This window comes from Oncorhynchus gorbuscha, linkage group LG03 (genome assembly GCF_021184085.1).
Source record: "Oncorhynchus gorbuscha isolate QuinsamMale2020 ecotype Even-year linkage group LG03, OgorEven_v1.0, whole genome shotgun sequence".
Taxonomy (NCBI): domain Eukaryota; kingdom Metazoa; phylum Chordata; class Actinopteri; order Salmoniformes; family Salmonidae; genus Oncorhynchus; species Oncorhynchus gorbuscha.
In genome coordinates, this window is record NC_060175.1 from 108,066,506 (window position 1) to 108,086,501 (window position 19,996).

Genomic DNA, 19,996 nt, shown 5'->3' on the forward strand with positions numbered 1-19,996 from the left:
CAATTCACATGCATGTGACTCATAATTTTGACACTCAAATTGTACATAATAGCCAGTATGGGGATCAAACCCATGAACTTGGTGTTATTAGCAGCACACTCTAACCAACTGAGCTAACCATCCATTTGCTATTTTGCTCAATTGTTGAAATGCACCGAGCCTCTGCAAGTGCTGGCACGTCAACAAACAAGTCCACCAACAGCATAGCCTGACAAGACTGGAACCTCTTGGTTGCTTCTTGTGGAAATTCCAAATGGCTGGGGAATTAGCTCAAATGCTTTGTACGCGTGAGGTAGTGGGATCGATGCCCACATTGTCCAAAAGCACATTGTTTTATGGATCCAAGAAAACTCCAGTTCACACTTCATGCAGCCTTGTCTTACGACAACCTACTGTCATGTAAACAATGACAAGAAACTTTCATGTAACAATGACAAGAAACTCTCATGTAACACTGATGTCACAATGTCAGATGAAAAAGAAAGACATTACTTACTTTCAGAGAGCAGCGTATCACACACTCTAACCAACTGAGCTAACCGGCCGCTGGCTACAGAGCACAATTGTTGAGATGCACCGAGCCTCTGCAAGTGCTGGAGCGCAAACTAACAAGTCCACCAACAGCATAGCCTGACAAGACTGGACACTCTTGGTTGCTCCTTGTGGCAATTCCAAACAGCTGGGGAATTTGATCAATTGGTATTGTGTTTGCTTAGCATGCTATAGGTAGTGGGATCGATGCCCGCATTCCCCAAAAACACATTTTTTTGGTGGATCCAAGAAAGCTGCAGTTCACACTTCATGCAGCCTTGTCTTACGACAACCTACTGTCATGTAGCAATGACAAGCAACTTTAATGTAACACTGATGTCAAAATGTCAGATGAAAAAGCAAGACATTACTTACTTTCAGAGGAGCAGCGTAGCACACACCATTAAGGCCCACAAACAAAGCTGTGGAAAATTTCCTTGAAGCCAGAGCATAAAGAAAGAACAAATACAGATGCCGAAACCCAGGATCAAACCAGGGACCTTTAGATCTTCAGTCTAACGCTCTCCCAACTGAGCTATTCCGGCAATCACTCAACATAATTCTGTGGCACCCTTGACAATTCACATGCATGTGACTCATAATTTTGACACTCAAAATGTACATAATAGCCAGTATGGGGATCGAACCCATGACCTTGGCGTTATTAGCACCACACTCTAACCAACTGAGCTAACCGGCCATTTGCTATTTTGCTCAATTGTTGAAATGCACCAAGCCTCTGCAAGTGCTGGCACGTCAACAAACAAGTCCACCAACAGCATAGCCTGACAAGACTGGACCCTCTTGGTTGCTTCTTGCGGAAATTCCAAACGGCTGGGGAATTAGCTCAAATGCTTTGCACGCGTGAGGTAGTGGGATCGATGCCCACATTGTCCAAAAGCACATTGTTTTATGGATCCAAGAAAACTCCAGTTCACACTTCATGCAGCCTTGTCTTACGACAACCTACTGTCATGTAAACAATGACAAGCAACTTTCATGTAACAATGACAAGAAACTCTCATGTAACACTGATGTCACAATGTCAGATGAAAAAGAAAGACATTACTTACTTTCAGAGAGCAGCGTATCACACACTCTAACCAACTGAGCTAACCGGCCGCTGGCTACAGAGCACAATTGTTGAGATGCACCGAGCCTCTGCAAGTGCTGGAGCGCAAACTAACAAGTCCACCAACAGCATAGCCTGACAAGACTGGACACTCTTGGTTGCTCCTTGTGGCAATTCCAAACAGCTGGGGAATTTGATCAATTGGTATTGTGTTTGCTTAGCATGCTATAGGTAGTGGGATCGATGCCCGCATTCCCCAAAAACACATTTTTTTGTGGATCCAAGAAAGCTGCAGTTCACACTTCATGCAGCCTTGTCTTACGACAACCTACTGTCATGTAGCAATGACAAGCAACTTTAATGTAACACTGATGTCAAAATGTCAGATGAAAAAGCAAGACATTACTTACTTTCAGAGGAGCAGCGTAGCACACACCATTGAGGCCCACAAACAAAGCTGTGGAAAGTTTCCTTGAAGCCAGAGCATAAAGAAAGAACAAATACAGATGCAAACCCAGGATCAAACCAGGGACCTTTAGATCTTCAGTCTAACGCTCTCCCAACTGAGCTATTCCGGCAATCACTCAACATAATTCTGTGGCACCCTTGACAATTCACATGCATGTGACTCATAATTTTGACACTCAAAATGTACATAATAGCCAGTATGGGGATCGAACCCATGACCTTGGCGTTATTAGCACCACACTCTAACCAACTGAGCTAACCGGCCATTTGCTATTTTGCTCAATTGTTGAAATGCACCGAGCCTCTGCAAGTGCTGGCACGTCAACAAACAAGTCCACCAACAGCATAGCCTGACAAGACTGGACCCTCTTGGTTGCTTCTTGCGGAAATTCCAAACGGCTGGGGAATTAGCTCAAATGCTTTGCACGCGTGAGGTAGTGGGATCGATGCCCACATTCTCCAAAAGCACATTGTTTTATGGATCCAAGAAAACTCCAGTTCACACTTCATGCAGCCTTGTCTTAAGACAACCTACTGTCATGTAAACAATGACAAGAAACTGTCATGTAACAATGACAAGAAACTCTCATGTAACACTGATGTCAAAATGTCAGATGAAAAAGAAAGACATTACTTACTTTCAGAGAGCAGCGTATCACACACTCTAACCAACTGAGCTAACCGGCCGCTGGCTACAGAGCACAATTGTTGAGATGCACCGAGCCTCTGCAAGTGCTGGAGCGCAAACTAACAAGTCCACCAACAGCATAGCCTGACAAGACTGGACACTCTTGGTTGCTCCTTGTGGCAATTCCAAACAGCTGGGGAATTTGATCAATTGGTATTGTGTTTGCTTAGCATGCTATAGGTAGTGGGATCGATGCCCGCATTCCCCAAAAACACATTTTTTTGTCCAAGAAAGCTGCAGTTCACACTTCATGCAGCCTTGTCTTACGACAACCTACTGTCATGTAGCAATGACAAGCAACTTTAATGTAACACTGATGTCAAAATGTCAGATGAAAAAGCAAGACATTACTTACTTTCAGAGGAGCAGCGTAGCACACACCATTGAGGCCCAAAAACAAAGCTGTGGAAAGTTTCCTTGAAGCCAGAGCATAAAGAAAGAACAAATACAGATGCCGAAACCCGGGATCGAAACAGGGACCTTTAGATCTTCAGTCTAACGCTCTCCCAACTGAGCTATTCCGGCAATTCACTCAACATAATTCTGTGGCACCCTTGACAATTCACATGCATGTGACTCATAATTTTGACACTCAAAATGTACATAATAGCCAGTATGGGGATCGAACCCGTGACCTTGGCGTTATTTGCACCACACTCTAACCAATTGAGCTAACCGGACATTTGCTATTTTGCTCAATTGTTGGAATGCACCGAGCCTCTGCAAGTGCTGGCACGTCAACAAACAAGTCCACCAACAGCATAGCCTGACAAGACTGGACCCTCTTGGTTGCTTCTTGCGGAAATTCCAAACGGCTGGGGAATTAGCTCAAATGCTTTGCACGCGTGAGGTAGTGGGATCGATGCCCACATTCTCCAAAAGCACATTGTTTTATGGATCCAAGAAAACTCCAGTTCACACTTCATGCAGCCTTGTCTTAAGACAACCTACTGTCATGTAAACAATGACAAGAAACTGTCATGTAACAATGACAAGAAACTCTCATGTAACACTGATGTCAAAATGTCAGATGAAAAAGAAAGACATTACTTACTTTCAGAGAGCAGCGTATCACACACTCTAACCAACTGAGCTAACCGGCCGCTGGCTACAGAGCACAATTGTTGAGATGCACCGAGCCTCTGCAAGTGCTGGAGCGCAAACTAACAAGTCCACCAACAGCATAGCCTGACAAGACTGGACACTCTTGGTTGCTCCTTGTGGCAATTCCAAACAGCTGGGGAATTTGATCAATTGGTATTGTGTTTTCTTAGCATGCTATAGGTAGTGGGATCGATGCCCGCATTCCCCAAAAACACATTTTTTTGTGGATCCAAGAAAGCTGCAGTTCACACTTCATGCAGCCTTGTCTTACGACAACCTACTGTCATGTAGCAATGACAAGCAACTTTAATGTAACACTGATGTCAAAATGTCAGATGAAAAAGCAAGACATTACTTACTTTCAGAGGAGCAGCGTAGCACACACCATTGAGGCCCACAAACAAAGCTGTGGAAAGTTTCCTTGAAGCCAGAGCATAAAGAAAGAACAAATACAGATGCCGAAACCCAGGATCGAACCAGGGACCTTCAGATCTTCAGTCTAACGCTCTCCCAAATGAGCTATTCCGGCAACTCTGTCAACATAATTCTGTGGCACCCTTGACAATTCACATGCATGTGACTCATAATTTTGACACTCAAAATGTACATAATAGCCAGTATGGGGATCGAACCCATGACCTTGGCGTTATTAGCACCACACTCTAACCAACTGAGCTAACCGGCCATTTGCTATTTTACTCAATTGTTGAAATGCACCAAGCCTCTGCAAGTGCTGGCACATCAACAAACAAGTCCACCAACAGCATAGCCTGACAAGACTGGACCCTCTTGGTTGCTTCTTGCGGAAATTCCAAACGGCTGGGGAATTAGCTCAAATGCTTTGCACGCGTGAGGTAGTGGGATCGATGCCCACATTCTCCAAAAGCACATTGTTATATGGATCCAAGAAAACTCCAGTTCACACTTCATGCAGCCTTGTCTTACGACAACCTACTGTCATGTAAACAATGACAAGAAACTGTCATGTAACAATGACAAGAAACTCTCATGTAACACTGATGTCACAATGTCAGATGAAAAAGAAAGACATTACTTACTTTCAGAGAGCAGCGTATCACACACTCTAACCAACTGAGCTAACCGGCCGCTGGCTACAGAGCACAATTGTTGAGATGCACCGAGCCTCTGCAAGTGCTGGAGCGCAAACTAACAAGTCCACCAACAGCATAGCCTGACAAGACTGGACACTCTTGGTTGCTCCTTGTGACAATTCCAAACAGCTGGGGAATTTGATCAATTGGTATTGTGTTTGCTTAGCATGCTATAGGTAGTGGGATCGATGCCCGCATTCCCCAACAACACATTTTTTTGGTGGATCCAAGAAAGCTGCAGTTCACACTTCATGCAGCCTTGTCTTACGACAACCTACTGTCATGTAGCAATGACAAGCAACTTTAATGTAACACTGATGTCAAAATGTCAGATGAAAAAGCAAGACATTACTTACTTTCAGAGGAGCAGCGTAGCACACACCATTGAGGCCCACAAACAAAGCTGTGGAAAGTTTCCTTGAAGCCAGAGCATAAAGAAAGAACAAATACAGATGCCGAAACCCGGGATCGAACCAGGGACCTTTAGATCTTCAGTCTAACGCTCTCCCAACTGAGCTATTCCAGCAATTCACTCAACAAAATTCTGTGGCACCCTTGACAATTCACATGCATGTGACTCATAATTTTGACACTCAAAATGTACATAATAGCCAGTATGGGGATCGAACCCATGACCTTGGCGTTATTAGCACCACACTCTAACCAACTGAGCTAACCGGCCATTTGCTATTTTGCTCAATTGTTGAAATGCACCGAGCCTCTGCAAGTGCTGGCACGTCAACAAACAAGTCCACCAACAGCATAGCCTGACAAGACTGGACCCTCTTGGTTGCTTCTTGCGGAAATTCCAAACGGCTGGGGAATTAGCTCAAATGCTTTGCACGCGTGAGGTAGTGGGATCGATGCCCACATTCTCCAAAAGCACATTGTTTTATGGATCCAAGAAAACTCCAGTTCACACTTCATGCAGCCTTGTCTTACGACAACCTACTGTCATGTAAACAATGACAAGAAACTCTCATGTAACACTGATGTCAAAATGTCAGATGAAAAATCAAGACATTACTTACTTTCAGAGGAGCAGCGTAGCACACACCATTGAGGCCCACCAACAAAGCTGTGGAAAGTTTCCTTGAAGCCAGAGCATAAAGAAAGAACAAATAAAGATGACGAAACCCGAGATCAAACCAGGGACCTTTAGATCTTCAGTCTAACGCTCTCCCAACAGAGCTATTCCGGCAATTCACTCAACATAATTCTGTGGCACCCTTGACAATTCACATGCATGTGACTCATAATTTTGACAATCAAAATGTACTTAATAGCCAGTATGGGGATCGAACTAATGACATTGGCGTTATTAGCACCACACTCTAACCAACTGAGCTAACCGGCCATTTGCTATTTTGCTCAATTGTTGAAATGCACCGAGCCTCTGCAAGTGCTGGCACGTCAACAAACAAGTCCACCAACAGCATAGCCTGACAAGACTGGAACCTCTTGGTTGCTTCTTGCGGAAATTCCAAACGGCTGGGGAATTAGCTCAAATGCTTTGCACGTGTGAGGTAGTGGGATCGATGCCCACATTCTCCAAAAGCACAATTGTTTTATGGATCCAAGAAAACTCCAGTTCACACTTCATGCAGCCTTGTCTTACGACAACCTACTGTCATGTAAACAATGACAAGAAACTGTCATGTAACAATGACAAGAAACTCTCATGTAACACTGATGTCACAATGTCAGATGAAAAAGAAAGACATTACTTACTTTCAGAGAGCAGCGTATCACACACTCCAACCAACTGAGCTAACCGGCAACTGGCTACAGAGCACAATTGTTGAGATGCACCGAGCCTCTGCAAGTGCTGGAGCACAAACTAACAAGTCCACCAACAGCATAGCCTGACAAGACTGGACACTCTTGGTTGCTCCTTGTGGCAATTCCAAACAGCTGGGGAATTTGATCAATTGGTATTGTGTTTGCTTAGCATGCTATAGGTAGTGGGATCGATGCCTGCATTCCCCAAAAACACATTTTTTTGTGGATCCAAGAAAGCTGCAGTTCACACTTCATGCAGCCTTGTCTTACGCAACCTATTGTCATGTAGGAATGACAAGCAACTTTAATGTAACACTGATGTCAAAATGTCAGATGAAAAAGCAAGACATTACTTACTTTCAGAGGAGCAGCGTAGCACACACCATTGAGGCCCACAAACAAAGCTGTGGAAAGTTTCCTTGAAGCCAGAGCATAAAGAAAGAACAAATAAAGATGACGAAACCCGGGATCGAACCAGGGACCTTTAGATCTTCAGTCTAACGCTCTCCCAACAGAGCTATTCCGGCAATTCACTCAACATAATTCTGTGGCACCCTTGACAATTCACATGCATGTGACTCATAATTTTGACAATCAAAATGTACATAATAGCCAGTATGGGGATCGAACCGATGACCTTGGCGTTATTAGCACCAGACTCTAACCAACTGAGCTAACCAGCCATTTGCTACTTTGCTCAATTGTTGAAATACACCGAGCCTCTGCAAGTGCTGGCACGTCAACAAACAAGTCCACCAACAGCATAGCCTGACAAGACTGGAACCTCTTGGTTGCTTTTTGCGGAAATTCCAAACGGCTGGGGAATTAGCTCAAATGCTTTGCACGCGTGAGGTAGTGGGATTGATGCCCACATTCTCCAAAAGCACATTGTTTTATGGATCCAAGAAAACTCCAGTTCACACTTCATACAGCCTTGTCTTACGACAACCTACTGTCATGTAAACAATGTCAAGAAACTCTCATGTAACACTGATGTCACAATGTCAGATGAAAAAGAAAGACATTACTTACTTTCAGAGAGCAGCGTATCACACACTCCAACCAACTGAGCTAACCGGCAGCTGGCTACAGAGCACAATTGTTGAGATGCACCGAGCCTCTGCAAGTGCTGGAGCACAAACTAACAAGTCCACCAACAGCATAGCCTGACAAGACTGGACACTCTTGGTTGCTCCTTGTGGCAATTCCAAACAGCTGGGGAATTTGATCAATTGGTATTGTGTTTGCTTAGCATGCTATAGGTAGTGGGATCGATGCCTGCATTCCCCAAAAACACATTTTTTTGTGGATCCAAGAAAGCTGCAGTTCACACTTCATGCAGCCTTGTCTTACGACAACCTACTGTCATGTAAGGGAAGACCCCCCTGTATTGGACAAAAATGAATGGCAAGTCATTGGCATCGGACAATCCATATACACATTGTCCAATACCACCCAATTCGGCGTTGATTCATGCAAAGTGTATTGCAAATGCCATATGGCAATTGCCAGTTGTAACACTTTAAAAATTCAACAGGTGGCGAATCCGCTCCACCGTGGTTTTTCAAATTGGAAATGTAACCCAAGTCAACGTCCAAAAGCAAAATTTTGGACGTCCAAAAGCAAAAAAACGTTTTTCAAAATTCTTTCGATTTTTTTGTCAATTACACATGTGTAAGAACTGTATGAATATACTTTTGTCCAATTTTATTGTCATATATATTTTTTTCATGCGCATAAGTAATATGTTTTCTTTCGAATTTTGTGTCAATTACACACGTATAAGAACTGTATCAACATACTTTAGTCGTATTTTATTATCATAATTATTATTTTTTTTTTTTACTTGTTCATCAGGATTTTTTGGGGGGACCAAATGCCATAAGAATTTTGACATGCTCAAAAATCCTGCAGAAATGCAAAATTGACTGGCCTGATGAACTCGGGATGGCCGGGCAGTGATAGTTGTTCCTTTCCAATACTCGTTGTGTTGATTTCATCATGTCCATTTGGTGATGTTTTTTTCACTATAGAATCATATTGCAAATGCACGTGCATTTGCAATATGTTTCAATGGGCATTTACCATATGAAATTTGACATGCTCAAAAATGCAAAGTTGATTGGTCTGATGAACACAGGATGGCCGAGCAGTGATAGTTGTACCTTTCCATCACTCGTTGTGTTGATTTCATCAGGTCCATTTGGTGATGTTTTTTCACTTTTGCAAAGTCACTATGCATTTGCAATATGGTTCAATGGGCATGTACCATCACGATTTTGTCATGCTATAAAAATCCTGCAGGAATGCAAAATTGACTGGCCAGATGAACTCGGGATGGCCTGACAGTGATAGTTGCTCCTTTCCATCGCTCGTTATGTTGACTTCATCGTGTCCATTTTGTGATGTTTTTTCACTGTTGAATCATATTGCAAGTGCACGTGCATTTGCATTAGGGTTCAATTGGCATTTGATAGAGGAAAATATGTTTAAAATGACTAATTATGTATACATTCCAATCAGAAACTGACTAGTCCAAATGCTATAATGTACTGTCCCTCTTGCTCCCTTTCACAATTGTATATAATGTAGTCAGGAAGTTAAGTAACAATGAAGGTCTGTTCTTTAAGTTCATTCAGTTGTACAAATCTCCAGGTGGTGGGAACGGGCCATCTCCAAAATGGTCGGGAATGTTGATTTATGCTGACTGGCCTTGACTTCGTGCTGATAACGCGGAGGCTTGAGAATTAGAGGGGCCCTCTGTTTGTGAAACGGAACATTTGGAAAACGCTGACGTCATTTTCAGTTTATAACCTGTGGTAATGTGTGTGAGCATTCAGTACTCATCGAGAATAAATGCTGAACTTGTTTTTTAAGACTGGTCTCTTGCTAATTCATGCAAATGATAAACTTACAACTTATCCTGAATTAGAAATGAGTGCAAATTTAATTGGTTTTGGCAATAAAACATAAGGGAATTAAAAATTCCTCTATCAATTTGGTCCTTCGAAGCCGGATCTAAATATCTTTATCTGTTATCTGAAGGTAATACGCTGAAAATCGTGCACGGACGAGTTTGACTCGTTTTACTAAAGACCTGACCTCTGAATTGAGGTTAATTTAAACAGGCCTGCGTATTATCACAGAGAACAGAGAGAGTGACTAGATACAACGAACATTGCTTTCCCAGTCGGCGATAAGGTCAGTATGTTTTATTCTTGATTAAGGGGGAATGATTTAAATTATCATAGAGTGATTTAAGTTGTTCTCAGTTTAAAAGTCAACTCTACAAATAGGCTATGCTTGGAGCGACATTGTAGTTCAAAGTCCTATAGAGAACAGGGATTACTGTATAGTCCTACAGTGATCACTGTATACGGGTGAAAACTAATGTCAGATTGAGCGATGAATGGACGGGGGGGGGTCTTTCCCGGTTTTTAGTAGTCGGTGTTCTTGATAGTGAAAAGTGATCGTGTGGTTGAGGTTCCGTGGGAAGAAACGGAACAGGTGATTTTATGCCATCAGCTTTCAAGAATAGACACTGCAGGATTGGTTTTGGGACTGGCCTCGGTCCATTTGTTTTCGGTCAACTTTACAAGTAGGCTATGTTTGGAGCGACATAGTTTAAGTTAAAAGTCCTAAAGGAACGAGGATTACTGTATACGGGTGAGTTAAATGTCAGATTGAACAATGTATCCAGCGGAGAGACGGAACAAGTGACCCCATAGATATATAGATCTTGGAAATAGACACTGCAGGTTGGTGGTCCTTATTTTTTAGATTATGGGGAACAATTGAGTTGCTTTTCCGTTGGTCATTTTCAATCAACTCTACAGATTAAGCTATATTTGGGGCGATATTTTAAGTTCAAAGTCCTATAGGAACAGTGATCGCTGTATACGGGTGAAAACTAGTATCAGATTGAACGACGAGTGGACGGAGACTCTTGAGACTCGGTCTATTTGTCTTCGGTCAACCCTACAAGTAGGCTGATTTGGAGCGACAATCTTAGCAAAAGTCCTAAAGGAACAGTAATGTATCGTATACGGGTGAGACTTAATGTCAGACTTTAGTAGATGAGGATCCCAATAAAAGAGATATTAACCATAAGGTGTTAAATATTGGAATTATTAGGCGTAAGTAGATAAGGATTCCAATAAAGAGAAATTAACATAAAGGGTTGGAGATTGGAATTATTTTGGGGCAGGAATGTATTATAATGGGTAGTAACCCTTCTAAACTGCTTTCTGAAGAGACGGAAGATTACCGTTATATGAAACAAAAAAGATAGAAGGAATGTAGATTTCTGTCCTAAATGGGGAAAAGGGTATGGTTTTGACGGACGCCTAGATGTCGAAAAGTTAGAATTCCTGGTAAAACAAATACATAAGGAATGTGGTAATAATGTGAAAAAGAAAAATACAAGATGTTTTAATTGTAACAAAATTGGGAGTGTAACACTCCACGAAAAAATCATCAACAGGTTGTAATTTAACTGTGGGGAAGTCAGAGGCGACAATCGAGTAAAGAAAGGGAACTGAGGGAAAACATTGGGCGTTCAAATTTATTTTCTGTTGTCTAGATGTCGGAGTAACAAATACAATTAACTGTGAAAAAGGGGATAACGGGGAGATACAATACAATTCCAGCCTGCCTGGACGTTATGGCTATTTATGAATCAATTGACATGAGAAGTTTAACACAAAAACAGGGTACGTTAAATGTTAGGGTAAATTTGTTATGCAGGTGAATGAGGACCCAAAAGCGACTTGGCGAAAACAGAGTCTTTAATCCAGTTAAAGGAAATAGCAATACTCCTAGACAAATCGGAGCGGTAAATAAAGCATAAAAAACAATTCCACTCGTAATCACGAGAACTGACTGGAGACTCGATAATAAACTGCAGGTTGCCTCGGGAAGGCACTTGACCGTAGCAGACTCAGACACCTGCTCACCACGCAGCATCTGAGGGAAACACGACACGACAGGGCGATACAAAGACACAGCACGGTGAACAATATACAAGGATCCGACAGGGCAGAAACGGAAAACAAGGGGAGAAATAGGGATTCTAATCAGGGGAAAAGATAGGGAACAGGTGTGGGAAGACTAAATGATTGATTAGGGGAATAGGAACAGCTGGGAGCAGGAACGGAACGATAGAGAGAAGAGAGAGAGGGAGGGAGAGAGAAAAAGGGAACGAACCTAAAAAGACCAGCAGGGGGAAAACGAACAGAAGGAAAAGCAAAATGACAAGACAATATAAGACAAAACATGACAGTACCCCCACTCACCGAGCGCCTCCTGGCGCACTCGAGGAGGAATCCTGGCGGCAACGGAGGAAATCATCAATCAGTGAACGGTCCAGCACGTCCCGAGACGGAACCCAACTCCTCTCCTCAGGACCGTAACCCTCCCAATCCACTAAGTATTGGTGACCCCGTCCCCGAGAACGCATGTCCATGATCCTACGTACCTTGTAAATAGGTGCGCTCTCGACAAGGACGGGAGGGGGGAGGGAAGACGAACGGGGTGCGAAGAAAGGGCTTGACACAGGAGACATGGAAGACAGGATGGACGCGACGAAGATGTCGCGGAAGAAGCAGTCGCACAGCGACAGGATTGACGACCTGGGAGACACGGAACGGACCAATGAACCGCGGAGTCAACTTACGAGAAGCTGTCGTAAGAGGAAGGTTGCGAGTGGAAAGCCACACTCTCTGGCCGCAACAATACCTTGGACTCTTAATCCTACGTTTATTGGCGGCTCTCACAGTCTGTGCCCTGTAACGGCAAAGTGCAGACCTCACCCTCCTCCAGGTGCGCTGACAACGTTGGACAAACGCTTGAGCGGAGGGAACGCTGGACTCGGCAAGCTGGGATGAGAACAGAGGAGGCTGGTAACCCAGACTACTCTGAAACGGAGATAACCCGGTAGCAGACGAAGGAAGCGAGTTGTGAGCGTATTCTGCCCAGGGGAGCTGTTCTGCCCAAGACGCAGGGTTTCTGAAAGAAAGGCTGTGTAGTATGCGACCAATCGTCTGATTGGCCCTCTCTGCTTGACCGTTAGACTGGGGATGAAACCCGGAAGAGAGACTGACGGACGCACCAATCAAACGACAGAACTCCCTCCAAAACTGTGACGTGAATTGCGGACCTCTGTCTGAAACGGCGTCTAACGGGAGGCCATGAATTCTGAACACATTCTCGATGATGATTTGTGCCGTCTCCTTAGCGGAAGGAAGTTTAGCGAGAGGAATGAAATGTGCCGCCTTAGAGAACCTATCGACAACCGTAAGAATCACAGTCTTCCCCGCAGACAAAGGCAGACCGGTAATGAAGTCTAGGGCGATGTGAGACCATGGTCGAGAAGGAATGGGGAGCGGTCTGAGACGACCGGCAGGAGGAGAGTTACCTGACTTAGTCTGCGCGCAGTCCGAACAAGCAGCCACGAAACGGCGCGTGTCACGCTCCTGAGTCGGCCACCAAAAGCGCTGGCGAATAGAAGCAAGAGTGCCTCGAACACCGGGATGACCAGCTAACTTGGCAGAGTGAGCCCACTGAAGAACAGCCAGACGAGTGGAAACAGGAACGAAAAGAAGGTTACTAGGACAAGCGCGCGGCGACGCAGTGTGCGTGAGTGCTTGCTTAACCTGTCTTTCAATTCCCCAGACTGTCAACCCGACAACACGCCCATAAGGAAGAATCCCCTCGGGATCAGTAGAAGCCACAGAAGAACTAAAAAGACGGGATAAGGCATCAGGCTTGGTGTTCTTGCTACCCGGACGGTAAGAAATCACAAACTCGAAACGAGCGAAAAATAACGCCCAACGAGCTTGACGAGCATTAAGTCGTTTGGCAGAACGGATGTACTCAAGGTTCTTATGGTCAGTCCAAACGACAAAAGGAACGGTCGCCCCCTCCAACCACTGTCGCCATTCGCCTAGGGCTAAGCGGATGGCGAGCAGTTCGCGGTTACCCACATCATAGTTGCGTTCAGATGGCGACAGGCGATGAGAAAAATAAGCGCAAGGATGAACCTTATCGTCAGACTGGAAGCGCTGGGATAGAATGGCTCCCACGCCTACCTCTGAAGCGTCAACCTCGACAATGAATTGTCTAGTGACGTCAGGAGTAACGAGGATAGGAGCGGACGTAAAACGTTCTTTTAGAAGATCAAAAGCTCCCTGGGCGGAACCGGACCACTTAAAACACGTCTTGACAGAAGTAAGAGCTGTGAGAGGGGCAGCAACTTGACCGAAATTACGAATGAAACGCCGATAGAAATTAGCGAAACCTAGAAAGCGCTGCAACTCGACACGTGACCTTGGAACGGGCCACTCACTGACAGCTTGGACCTTAGCGGAATCCATCTGAATGCCTTCAGCGGAAATAACGGAACCGAGAAAAGTAACGGAGGAGACATGAAAAGAGCACTTCTCAGCCTTCACGTAGAGACAATTCTCTAAAAGGCGCTGGAGAACACGTCGAACGTGCTGAACATGAATCTCGAGTGACGGTGAAAAAATCAGGATATCGTCAAGGTAGACAAAAACAAAGATGTTCAGCATGTCTCTCAGAACATCATTAACTAATGCCTGAAAAACAGCTGGCGCATTGGCGAGACCAAACGGCAGAACCCGGTACTCAAAATGCCCTAACGGAGTGTTAAACGCCGTTTTCCACTCGTCCCCCTCTCTGATGCGCACGAGATGGTAAGCGTTACGAAGGTCCAACTTAGTAAAGCACCTGGCTCCCTGCAGAATCTCGAAGGCTGATGACATAAGGGGAAGCGGATAACGATTCTTAACCGTTATGTCATTCAGCCCTCGATAATCCACGCAGGGGCGCAGAGTACCGTCCTTTTTCTTAACAAAAAAAACCCCGCCCCGGCCGGAGAGGAAGAAGGCACTATGGTACCGGCGTCAAGAGACACAGACAAATAATCCTCGAGAGCCTTACGTTCGGGAGCCGACAGAGAGTATAGTCTACCCCGAGGAGGAGTGGTCCCCGGAAGGAGATCAATACTACAATCATACGACCGGTGAGGAGGAAGGGAGTTGGCTCGGGACCGACTGAAGACCGTGCGCAGATCATGATATTCCTCCGGCACTCCTGTCAAATCGCCAGGTTCCTCCTGAGAAGTGGGGACAGAAGAAATGGGAGGGATGGCAGACATTAAACACTTCACATGACAAGAAACGTTCCAGGATAGGATAGAATTACTAGACCAATTAATAGAAGGATTATGACATACTAGCCAGGGATGACCCAAAACAACAGGTGTAAAAGGTGAACGAAAAATCAAAAAAGAAATAGTCTCACTGTGGTTACCAGATACTGTGAGGGTTAAAGGTAGTGTCTCAAATCTGATACAGGGAAGATGACTACCATCTAAGGCGAACATGGGCGTAGGCTTGTCTAACTGTCTGAAAGGAATGTCATGTTTCCGAGCCCATGCTTCGTCCATGAAACAACCCTCAGCCCCAGAGTCTATCAAGGCACTGCATGTAGCACCCGAACCGGTCCAGCGTAGATGGACCGACATAGTAGTACAGGATCTAGATGGAGAGACCTGAGTAGTAGCGCTCACCAGTAGCCCTCCGCTTACTGATGAGCTCTGGCTTTACTGGACATGAATTGACAAAATGTCCATCAAATCCGCAATAGAGGCACAGGCGGTTGGTGATCCTCCGTTCCCTCTCCTTAGTCGAGATGCGAATACCTCCCAGCTGCATGGGCTCAGTCTCTGAGCCAGAGGAGGGAGATGGTTGCGATGCGGAGCAGGGAAACACCGTTGACACGAGCTCTCTTCCACGAGCTTGGTGACGAAGATCTACCCGTCGTTCTATGCGGATGGCGAGAGCAATCAAAGAGTCCACACTGGAAGGAACCTCCCGGGAGAGAATCTCATCTTTAACCACTGCGTGGAGTCCCTCCAGAAAACGAGCGAGCAGCGCCGGCTCGTTCCAGTCACTAGAGGCAGCAAGAGTGCGAAACTCTATAGAGTAATCCGTTATGGATCGATCACCTTGGCATAGGGAAGCCAGGGCCCTAGAAGCCTCCCTACCAAAAACTGAACGGTCAAAAACCCGAATCATCTCCTCTTTAAAGTTCTGGTAATTGTTTGAACAATCAGCCCTTGCCTCCCAGATAGCTGTGCCCCACTCTCGAGCCCGGCCAGTAAGGAGTGAAATGACGTAAGCAACCCGAGCTCTCTCTCTAGAGTATGTGTTGGGTTGGAGAGAGAACACAATATCACACTGGGTGAGAAAGGAGCGGCACTCCTTGGGCTGCCCGGAGTAGCAAGGTGGGTTACTAACCCTAGGTTCCGGAGGCTCGGCAGACCAGGAAGTAACAGGTGGCACGAGACGAAGACTCTGGAACTGTCCAGAGAGGTCGGAAACCTGAGCGGCCAGGTTCTCCATGGCATGACGAGCAGCAGACAATTCCTGCTCGTGTCTGCCGAGCATGGCTCCTTGGATCTCGACGGCAGTGTTACGAGCGTCTGTAGTCGCTGGGTCCATTCTTTGGTCGGATCCTTCTGTTATGCAGGTGAATGAGGACCCAAAAGCGACTTGGCGAAAACAGAGTCTTTAATCCAGTTAAAGGAAATAGCAATACTCCTAGACAAATCGGAGCGGTAAATAAAGCATGAAAAACAATTCCACTCGTAATCACGAGAACTGACTGGAGACTCGATAATAAACTGCAGGTTGCCTCGGGAAGGCACTTGACCGTAGCAGACTCAGACACCTGCTCACCACGCAGCATCTGAGGGAAACACGACACGACAGGGCGATACAAAGACACAGCACGGTGAACAATATACAAGGATCCGACAGGGCAGAAACGGAAAACAAGGGGAGAAATAGGGACTCTAATCAGGGGAAAAGATAGGGAACAGGTGTGGGAAGACTAAATGATTGATTAGGGGAATAGGAACAGCTGGGAGCAGGAACGGAACGATAGAGAGAAGAGAGAGAGGGAGGGAGAGAGAAAAAGGGGAACGAACCTAAAAAGACCAGCAGGGGGAAAACGAACAGAAGGAAAAGCAAAATGACAAGACAATATAAGACAAAACATGACAAAATTAAATTGAGAAGTTCGGTTGGGTTTACTCTGATTATAATTTAAAACTGAACTCAATCGGAATAGGGAATATATATTTTACAAAGGCGGGCAGATTTGTGGCTATAGCCAAGCAACGGAATTGCTAGACACTCAAATGGGGCTATATAGTGCAACGCTTTTGACTATAAATTAGGTAAGAATACTTTAATTGTAAGAAGTTGTGATTGTTTTTCTGATTATTGATGTTTGGTTAAGGTAACGCCAGTGAATTTGAACAAAAAAGTAACGTATTCTAAAAACGATCTGGTTTCCGTTCTCATTGTGGGGAACAAAGGAAAAGTCTTATCTTAAAGGGACAGTGCACGGCAATCACAGTGGTTTGAGTGTATGACAGTGGAAAAAAATATATATATATATTGTGGGACGACAATTCGAAGGGAGAAAAATAAGTTACATGATACATCAAGAGATGTAAAACGAACGACGTGAAGGGATCATAAGAATTATTGGGTGTCGTTGTAGGAGTAAATGTTTGGGTTAAGGGGACTTCCCTGTTCCCAGAGACAAGGCATTTTAAAGGCTTACACTCACTAATGCTGGTCTGAGTTGTAATTAGACAAGTGAATAACGTATTGGGAATAGAGTTGTAATTAAAATACTAAGTCAAAGACGAGACAGGTATTTAGAGCAAAATGGATTCTAAATGATAACAAAGAGACAATTATGATTTATGCCCATCAAAAAGCTTTTATAAAATTGGCGAATTTGGAGATGATTCGTTGGGGTGGTAAATTATAATTCAGGATTTGAACAGATGTGAAAAATTAGGTTTGGTTAATCGAACAAGAATTATTTACAATTCATTTGAAGTCGCTACGAATTGGCAGATTGAGCGCTTGATGATGACGTCACTAGCGCGACACTTTTGTCACCAGAAAACTGGCAATAACGGAGCAAACTGTATGGCTATTAGAGTGTGTATCGAGGCTTCGAGTAAACCTTTCAGAAGTTGAGATAAAAGTTTTTGTTTATTTGTTTATTGGTTATAGTCAATTTTTGGGTTGGATTTAACTTAGTTGAACAGTGTTTTCTGGCGGGTTTAGGTAGAACTCTTTGTTCCGGAACGGATGAAAGTTACCCAAGATAAGTAAATTAAAGGAGCCATGAGAGAATGCGAATGCATATTTATTAAATATCGGGGATTAAATTACTTACACTGTGAAATGTATGACATTTGCTGCAGAGAGAAAAAGTAATTAATTGGATAATAATGTTATCGGGTTAATTGTATCTAAAGGTAGCATGGTCATTTAAGTAAACATATCCGTAGACGATGTTTAAAACTTATGATTAATGATTTGAGTCAAAGGGGAATTATCATTAGGTTTAGTTATAGTTCACCTATTGAGTTTCTGATTCGAAATAGCATTAGGGAATGATAGTTAGGGGTGAGGTGGCTCACTTTAGAGGCCTCCTGGGATTATAACTTTGGGGAGAGATAAGCTTTAAAAAGGTCTGCAAATTATACACATGGAACAACTGTTAGAAATGTTTGTTTAGTGCAAGGGTATTTTAGAGGCAGGCTCACATATGGAACCTTATGAGATGTTTTTTTTATGGGTTTGAATTATACAGGTGACTATTTCTATTCAAAAGATAAAGGGTTCTTTATGCCTAATATGGTATGGCCTTTTGACCTTATCATGACTGGCTCCCAAGGTCTGATCAGCCTCGGGGGAGAGTCATTTGTATAATGAATGGGGTCATATTGAGTTACTAGTATTAAGGTAAATTCATTAGAAATGAAGCAGTTTTGGTTGAGGGTTAGAATTACTGTTTGAACCGCAAATGAGAAAGTGGTTCAGGATTCTGTCTTATAACATTAGCTGTGAAGTTTTTTGAATGGGCTATTAGGGATTTGGTATTGTAACAGAGAGAAAGTCATATTTATCATTGAGAATAAATAGTGGAAGATAACATATTTAGAGCCAACAGGGCAGGGAAGAAATTGAGATATTTTTGTTTGGTTTTAACACTCGGTTACAGGAGTGTCAAAAGACGGGAGACATTACCTGTGTAATAGGGGAGGGTGTCCGTATGATAACCAACTTGGGACAGTTTTGGGACTGGAGAAAGGGGATCCCACAAAGGTGGATAGGCTTTCCATGATATGGGGAAACCTGGGAGCACTGTTGAACTTTGTAAAGGTGATGAAATCCTACTAATCATCAAAACTATTAAGCTCTCTGATGCAGGCACTTGCACCCCGGACTACAAAGGACCGGGACAGACACGGTGGGTGTGTTTTCTATTAAGGTACTGCCAAAACCGGAGGTCTCAGACGGACCGGGGCCAGACACACTCCTCTATCACCCCTGGACCGAACCTGTCACCACTATGCTAAAAATTCCATTCAGGTAATTAATGTTAGACTATTCAGCTATTGATCAATGAGGCACGGAGACTGGTTTTGATGGTAGGGACAATTTGTGGCTGTCTTATACAGAATGGACTTGCTTAGAATATGCTTCTTGCTAGTCAGGGGGGAGTCTACAAAATGTTCAGTGAACAATGTTGTACGTATATCCCTAATAACACCAGTCCAGATGGTAGTATATCTAAGGCCCTTAAATGGGCTTGATGCACTATCTGCTGAGATGAGGACCATGGCGGGGGTAGAGGAGTCTGACTGTCCACCCTGGTTGGGAGACTGGTTTGGTAAGTATACCGGTATGGTGGTTACTGGATTTCTGACCCTAATTCCTGTAATATTTACTGACTGAGGATGACCCATGTATGTTTGTTCTCCCTGTCGTGAAGGGTGGCATGGTGCCCACCTGATGCTGGATAAGAATAGCTGAGAGGACCAGATGGGTTATAAGAATGCTTTGTTCTGCTTTACTCTGTTTTCCAGGACCAAAGTTTTATTCCACACTTTGCAACACATATTAAACCCATGTTATTGTCAGATAGAATACTGAGGGTCCCCAAGGAGAGGGCTTGTTAGTGTAGGAAGGATTTTTAATATGGTTAGCATCTATTAGATTATAAGTTTTTAAATAGTATTATATTTAACAGGAATATAGGACATCTATGAGGAGTTAGGATTATTGTTGGGATTAAGATAGATTGATTCAGGAATTTGGAGAAAAGCCGCTCATAAAC

At 44.0% G+C, this 19,996-nt stretch overlaps 12 non-coding genes across 12 annotated transcripts; all 12 read right to left on the reverse strand.

The window, feature by feature from the left end:
• Positions 1–1,003: 1,003 nt before the first annotated feature.
• trnaf-gaa lies at positions 1,004–1,076 on the reverse strand. The gene has a single exon. It is a non-coding gene; the product is annotated as a tRNA-Phe (tRNA).
• An 81-nt stretch (positions 1,077–1,157) lies between these two features.
• trnai-aau lies at positions 1,158–1,231 on the reverse strand. Its single transcript has one exon. It is a non-coding gene; the product is annotated as a tRNA-Ile (tRNA).
• A 1,031-nt stretch (positions 1,232–2,262) lies between these two features.
• On the reverse strand, positions 2,263–2,336 carry trnai-aau. The gene has a single exon. It is a non-coding gene; the product is annotated as a tRNA-Ile (tRNA).
• An 875-nt stretch (positions 2,337–3,211) lies between these two features.
• Positions 3,212–3,284, reverse strand: trnaf-gaa. The gene has a single exon. It is a non-coding gene; the product is annotated as a tRNA-Phe (tRNA).
• Positions 3,285–4,319: 1,035 nt separating this feature from the next.
• Positions 4,320–4,392, reverse strand: trnaf-gaa. Its single transcript has one exon. It is a non-coding gene; the product is annotated as a tRNA-Phe (tRNA).
• Positions 4,393–4,474: 82 nt separating this feature from the next.
• On the reverse strand, positions 4,475–4,548 carry trnai-aau. Its single transcript has one exon. It is a non-coding gene; the product is annotated as a tRNA-Ile (tRNA).
• An 880-nt stretch (positions 4,549–5,428) lies between these two features.
• Positions 5,429–5,501, reverse strand: trnaf-gaa. Its single transcript has one exon. It is a non-coding gene; the product is annotated as a tRNA-Phe (tRNA).
• Positions 5,502–5,583: 82 nt separating this feature from the next.
• trnai-aau lies at positions 5,584–5,657 on the reverse strand. The gene has a single exon. It is a non-coding gene; the product is annotated as a tRNA-Ile (tRNA).
• Positions 5,658–6,103: 446 nt separating this feature from the next.
• On the reverse strand, positions 6,104–6,176 carry trnaf-gaa. Its single transcript has one exon. It is a non-coding gene; the product is annotated as a tRNA-Phe (tRNA).
• Positions 6,177–6,258: 82 nt separating this feature from the next.
• trnai-aau lies at positions 6,259–6,332 on the reverse strand. The gene has a single exon. It is a non-coding gene; the product is annotated as a tRNA-Ile (tRNA).
• An 879-nt stretch (positions 6,333–7,211) lies between these two features.
• Positions 7,212–7,284, reverse strand: trnaf-gaa. The gene has a single exon. It is a non-coding gene; the product is annotated as a tRNA-Phe (tRNA).
• An 82-nt stretch (positions 7,285–7,366) lies between these two features.
• Positions 7,367–7,440, reverse strand: trnai-aau. Its single transcript has one exon. It is a non-coding gene; the product is annotated as a tRNA-Ile (tRNA).
• Between the last annotated feature and the right edge of the window lie 12,556 nt (positions 7,441–19,996).